The 7,255-nt window shown below is 44.1% G+C and overlaps 1 pseudogene across 1 annotated transcript; it reads left to right on the forward strand.

The window, feature by feature from the left end:
• The first annotated feature begins 6,225 nt into the window (after nucleotides 1–6,225).
• Nucleotides 6,226–7,043, forward strand: LOC308672521 (histone H2A.V-like; annotated as a pseudogene). Its single transcript has 2 exons — nucleotides 6,226–6,499; nucleotides 6,870–7,043. The product of its transcript is annotated as a histone H2A.V-like (transcript).
• The last annotated feature ends 212 nt before the right edge of the window (nucleotides 7,044–7,255 follow it).

The following is a 7,255-nucleotide window of genomic DNA, read 5'->3' on the forward strand; positions in this document are numbered from 1 at the left end:
GCACATATTGACTTCTTTTTGGTCTTATTTGGCTTTCTCAATTATCCAGTAAGCTTCAGAAATAATGTTTTGTGTTCCCCAACCTTTTCTAAAGCCAGCCTGAATATCTGGCATCTCCTTTTTCCGTGTAGACCTTTAATCCTACAATCATACATAATCCTACAGTGGATTATCTTAAGCATTATTTTGCTGGCATGAGAAATTAAGGATATTGTGTGATCATTTGCACACTCTGTTAAGTCTCCCTTTTTTTGTATTGCATGTGCTGAAGATTACGTGGGACACACAGGGCATACAAAAAGGGGGATTCATGGCTTGGAAAGATGACATTGAAAAAATCCTTGGTTGTGGTCACTGATAACAAGCTGAACATCAACCATCAATGTGAGATAGCTGCTGAAAGGGCTGCATTAGAGGAAGCCTTGTATGAAAGATACTTCAGAGTAGCATTCCTCACTACATTGGTGAGAGCAGACTTGGAGAACTATGTATAACTCTGGGCACCACCTTCCCAGAAGGATGTTGACAGGTCAGAACAACTCTAGGAAAAGGCAACTAAAATAATATAGGGGTTTGAGACCATGGCTATGAGGACAAAGTGAAGGAATTTGGAATATTCAATACAAAGGAAAGAAAGCTGTGGGGAACATCATGGTGCCTTCCAAAGCCACCATTCTATCATTTGTATAATTCTATCATTTGAAAATTTGTCAGACCTGCCCCAACTTGGTCCCTTAGTCGAGAAAGATCCTCAAGTCTATTTGTAGTGAAAGGTATACTTTTACAACTTTTAAAATTCTGAAAACAAAAATTGCCTTCCAGGGGGAGAAATCATGACCATAACTGAGTTCATTTTGATTGACTGAGTTTAAAGACCCAATAGTCTTTTCTCTCTCTCTTCATAAAATTATGACCAAAACCACCATCCTCCAAAACCCCAGTTCTGCAAAGTCTTTCCTTCTCTCCCTCCCTTTTCCCTGCTAACACCAATAAAGCTTGAGGGGATCAGACTTCTAAAACAAAACCGCTCCTAGTTATTCATTTGAAGGGCAGATCTCATTTTGGACCATGCAGTAGACCAGACATGTCAAACACAAGGCCCGGGGGCCGAATCCAGCCCGCGAAGTGGTTTCATGTGGCCCGCGAAGCCATCCTGGAAACAGTGAGGGAACGGCCCCCACTGCCTTAGCCCTGGCCCAGAGACCCTCCTTCTGCTACAGACCCTCAGATCTGTCCCACTCCTTCCCAGGCCCCCATAGGCACCCTTGATGCCAATGATGTAGAGCTGGCGATTCCCACCCAGTAGGCCATACGCACTCCAGCCATGCCCACCCAGTAGGCCACGCCCACCCTGGCCATACCCACCCGGCCCCCCGAGGGCAACCACAATGCTATGTGACCCTCAGTGAAATTGAGTTTGACACCCCTGCAGTAGAACAAAGCTCAAGGCAGGGCAGATGACAACCCACCAAGAGAGGAAGCAGGTGGGGTTAGGGTAGGGGGGTTGGGGTAATACAATAAACCCTTCCAGCAAGAGAGAGACATCTTCTTCCATTAATCTTTGTTTGATTATACCAGGTTACAAAACAGAGATTAATTGAATGATTGATTGATTGATTGATTGATTGATTGAATATGTCCTGTCAAGTCTGTGCCAACTCTTAGCATCCATAAAGATTTCCTCCATGATGGTCTGTATCTAACTAGTCTTTCAGGGTTCCTAATGGAGTGCCCATCAGCACTATAATTAAGTCCATCCACTTGCTGCTCTTTGTCTCGTCTTTTCTTTCCTTCCACCTTTCACAGCATCAGATTTTTCTCCAGAGAGTTAAATTGATTTGATTATGTGCCATCAAGTTGTTGCTGATTCTTTGAAATTGCATAAATAGAGTTCCTCTAAAAGGATCTGTCCCCAGCCTGGTCGTTCAGGTTTTCCAAGTGTGCCCCCAACACCGCTATAACTGAGTTTTTCCACCTGTCCACCAGTCGTCTTCTTCTCTTTCCTTCTACCTTTCCCAGCATAGAGATCCTTCTCCAGAGAGCTGTGTCTTCATGTAATCTATCCAGAGGAGAATAATTTGAGCCTGGTTGTTTTTGCATTGAGTGAGAATTATGGGTTGATTTGTTCAATGATTTGCTTCTTTTCTTGGCATTGTATTGATTGATTGATTGATTGACTTGAACCTTAGAATGGCTTGATGATTTGGAGTGGAGCAGCAGTAACTTTGTTTCCTGAAATGCCCATTTCAAAAGTAGACTGTCTATAAGTTCTGAAGAGTTTTATCACTGGATATTCTCTGCACAGTCACCAGGCATTCATCAAGTATATTCATTTCATATCCAGGATTATTTTATGTCAATAGCTGGAATCTTTGGCAGGACTAACAGTTGACCTATAATGGCATTTAATATTTGATATCAGAAATAGCACAGAGGTGTTTAGAACAGCAATTTATCATACTATATATCTGAAGGCAGAGGTGCCAGAAAGCATTTGGGATACTTTTTTTTTAATATATTAAGGTTTTCATGATAATGTTTAGCATTCTAGAAAATTTTAGGTACAGTATCTGTTGTAAAAGTAGCAAAAACATACAGACTTGACCAAACACTGCGTGGTGAAAGGGAAACACCAGCCTTTTTGGAAGCAGTTCGTGGGGGCTGTAGAAGAAGGTTGAGGAAGATGTGTCATGCACAAGCAACCAGAGTCACCAGTAGCTTTAGTTTGCAACTTTATTGACTTCTACCTATGTTACAAAAATCTCCCAAACCGCTTGCCTTTTCCTGGGAACAAACAGATAAGGTTTCATGGACCTTAGGAGAGGTCAGGCTTATGTTCTTGCAGCTATGCAAAGACTCCAAACTAGGTCCCCACTTGACCTCTCCTTCCAGCATGACTGGCAGTTTCCCAACAGGATGGCAGATGGCCAAAGAGAAGCCTACAGAGAAATTCCCTGATGGATTATCCTGATCAGGCCCACATAAATCAACTTTTCCCCCACAAGCTGCCTTCTATGCAGCATGGCCAGGACACAAATCATTGCCCAGGCAGAGAATAGAGCTGGTTCCTCATATTAGAAAGCCTTATTCAAAGGGAAGGAAGTAGCCAGAAACAGCTTGGGTAAGTAGTTGCTTATAAGTCTGGAAGGTTGGCTGAGATGAATGAGATGAGATGAGTGCAGGAGAACAAAGTTCAAATTGCTGCTGCTTGATCCATCAAGCATTTGATAAGATTTCAATGAGGTTTGATTCCCGCCAACCTTTGCTTGCTTCAAAAAAGGGTTGTGGAGGTATGACAAAAATTTAGAGTGCAGAACTTTTTCCAGTTCTGAAGAATATCTGAATTGCCCCTAGCTGTAGCCCAATGTCAGCCCTCCCAGCTAAACCAGGCAGGAAACATGACTAAATGAACTAATTCTACTTCAAAGTTATATTAACAGACCCTTGCAAGTCTAAAAATATAAACTTCCCATCATCATTTTTAAGTGCTTGATCCATTAGTGCTTGATCCTTTCTACGTTTCGTTCTCTGTCTGTTAAGCCACTGGAGGCTCCTATCTCTCTTCTCTGATTGTTTCTGAGGCAACATTTTCCCCCTCCTCCACCAAGGTCATCTACACATTCCATTTAGACCCACCTGAATAAGGCTGGGGCGAGGTTCCATAAAATCGCCAGTGGGCTGCCTTCCACCAATTTTCTTAGCACTCAGGCCAGATCCCAGAGTGATATTTGAAGGCGCTACTGTTCAATAGAAATGCAGTTCTCCTCTTCTGAAGGTGGACCATAGAAAAGGTCATTCCAGCAAGGATCTGTAGGAGATATTGACTCGAGCTCAAGACATCAAAATAATTGAAAGTTTAATACAAATCAATGCAATATAAGGAAAGGGGGTTCTACATGGAGAAAATGAGATAACAGATCTGCTCCAGACCTGGAAAAGGCCATGGAGTGGGTGGAGGATGCTGGGTTGGAAAGATACCCACATGTGTCAGATCTTAGATGTGTCACCTCCAGTTAGTCTGTTGCAGAGAAAACAGCTTGTTATAAATACTCATGAATAAGCCCATCTGCAAATAAACTGACCTTCTGATCTTTACCCAAAATACCGTGAAAAATACACCACCCATGGATAAGCCAACTCATATTGTTCACGATACTTTAGCTAAAAAATTGAGGGTCTGCCCATCTGTGGATAAGCCAAATCCAATTTTGGAAGTATATTTGGTAACTTAAAGTTCTGAAGCTATTCGTGAGCATATACTGTACGGTAACTTCATACAGCATGACAAATATATTGGGCATGGTAGGTCCACAGACCTGGCTGAGGGATACAGCATTTCAGAGAGTTTTATCTTTGGTTGCAAAGAATGGGCATCTGATGTTTCGCAGCAGGAGCCTTTGTTCCAGAATTTGCAAGCGCTTCTCTTTCTCTCTATGTGAACAAGATCTATTTTGATAATAGATGAGAAAAGTAAATGATTTTGATAATCAATGAGAAAAGTACATTCTCTCTTGGAGATTTGCCTATAAGGGTTTATAAGAGATCTTTTAAGACTTACAGGTACAAGCAAAAGATGGGAAAGATTTACTCTGTGCAGATAAGCAGATATGTGTACCAAGGGTGGAGCTTTGATCACATGGGTGCAGTTGCCATCTTGGGTTTTTTGACCCACCAAATTGTCCACCAGAAACCCCTGCCTGCATGGCTTCTTGGCCTCCTACCATTTCCTAAGCAATATGAACTTCTAAGACCAGAGTGTGCAAGTGCCCCACGGTTCCTATTTCAGGTCTCATGCTTGTTTTCCAGTAACCAGGGCACAACCTGAATTAGGTTGCCTGGCTCTTCCATATAAACTGACTTAAAATTAAATGTAGTTAAGAAGGTGACTGTCCAGCCATGTCTTTAATACATTCCCTTCTTAGTCACGCATAGACAAAGTATAGTTTTTAAGAACTTAGGGAGGCCCAAGGTTGAAGCCTAAATCCTGCAGATTCTGGTCTTTAGTTCAAGAATTTGAGAGCTCCAAATTGCTTGTTTAAAATAACAATTCCAAAGTTCACCACAGGCCAGACCTTGTGTCAAATAGTCACAAAGTGAGAGGGCAGAGCCTAGTGTCAGAGCCTAGCACCAGTGGCATGTTTTGAGCCGGCCTGGTGACATTATATACCAGTTGCGCCCCTTTTTGGACCGAGATGCCCTACGTACAGTCACCCACGCACTCGTTACCTCCCGTATTGATTACTGTAATGCTCTCTACATGGGGCTGCCCTTGAAGACCACCCGGAGGCTTCAGCTGGTGCAGAATGCAGCTGCACGGGTTGTGATGGGAGCTCCCCGATACTCCCATATTACACCACTCCTGCGTGAGCTGCATTGGCTACCAGTTGCCCTCCGGGTGAGATTTAAGGTGCTGGTACTTACCTTTAAAGCCCTACATGGCTTAGGTCCGGGATACTTGCAGGACCATCTGCTGCCGGGAACAAATCCCCATCGTCCAGTACGCTCGCACAGAGAAGGCCTCCTCAGGGTACCGTCAGCTAGGCAATGTCGACTGGCGACCCCCAGGGGGAGGGCCTTCTCTGTGGGAGCGCCAGCCCTATGGAATCAGCTCCCCCCTGAGCTTCGGATGGCCCAAAACCTCCAATCCTTTCGCCGCGGCCTCAAAACACTCCTGTTCCACCAGGCCGACCTAGACTGACAGGCATTTTATTTAATTTATATTTAGTATTTTTAATTTATCTCTTAAATTCTCTAATTTAATTTATTGCACAGATGTTCTCAATTTTATTTCTATCTTGATCTCTGTACTTATTATATGTTTTGCTGTTAGCCGCCCTGAGTCCTTCGGGAGATAGGGCGGGATATAAATCCCATCAATAAATAAATAAATAAATTACTGTTCCAAACTGTTCTGTCCACTGAGCTTGCTGGCTAAAAATTCTGAGCATTATAGTCTGGAAGGCAATAGATGGAGGAAGGTTGTCTTCAAAAAGGGACGGGCAACTTGATACTGTGATTATTGAAAGCCATGTTCTCTCAAAGCTGGTCCATTGGTAGAGAGAATGAAGACCCTTGCTTTCCTGTTACCCATTTTTCTAATCCAGACATGCGGGCCACGGCAGGCCAGGCTCCCTCCTCATGCCCAGGCAGGTTATTGTCTCTTGACTTTCGCAGGTGGATGTCACACAGAATCAGGACTGGACTTTGCACAGGAGCGAAGCAAACATGACTGGAGGCAAGGCTGGCAAAGACAGTGGCAAGGCAAAGGCAGTATCTCGCTTGCCAAGAGCTGGGCTTCAGTTCCCAGTGGGCTGTATCCACAGACACTTGAAGACTCACACCACAAGCCACGGAAGGGTTGGTGCTACAGCTGCCGTGTACAGTGCTGCAATTCTTGAATACCTCACTGCTGAGGTTTTGGAGTTGGCAGGCAACACCTCTAAGGATCCAACGTATCGCTCCTCACCATTTGCAGCTGGCTATTCGTGCTGAAAGGGACGCGGTGGCTCAGTGGGTTAGGACGCTGAGCTTGTCGATCAGAAGGTCATCAGTTTGGCGGGTCGAATCCCGAGTGCCGCGTAACAGAGTGAGCGCCTGTTACTCGTCCCAGCTTCTGCCAACCTAGCAGTTCGAAAGCACGTAAAAATGCAAGTAGAAAAATAGGGACCACTCCGGTGGGAAGGGAACAGCGTTCCGTGCGCCTTTGGCGTCTAGTCATGCCAGCCACATGACCACGGAGACGTCCTCAGACAAGCGCTGGCTCTTCAGCTTTGAAACGGAGATGAGCACCAGCCCCTAGAGTCGGAAACGACTAGCACTCGTGTGCGGGGGAACCTTTACCTTTACATTTACCTATTCGTGCTGATGAGTTGGATTCTCTTATTAAAGCGACCATTGCTGGTGGAGGCGTAATTCCGCACATCCACAAGTCTTTGATTGGAAAGAAGGGACAGCAGAAGACTGCGTAAAGAGGCACTTTCGGCAGCCCGCTTCCTCCCTGTCATTGTGCTGTAATTGGGACAGAAGAAATATGGGGATATGTGGAATTTAAAAAAAAAGAATAGTTAAATGGAAGAGCATAGGCAATTGACTGTAGATTAAAACATTTGTATGTTCCAGATTTAAAGTTTGACAAAAAATAGTACCTTGTTATGTGGCAGCAATTTGTGTGTTGATTGGCTAGGTTTCTCCCATGTGTTTTATACAAAAATGGAACTGAACCATTTTTTACAAAACCTATCCTTGTGTGTCATTC

The sequence above is a fragment of the Vipera berus genome (assembly GCF_964194415.1).
Source record: "Vipera berus genome assembly, chromosome: 9".
NCBI lineage: Eukaryota > Metazoa > Chordata > Lepidosauria > Squamata > Viperidae > Vipera > Vipera berus.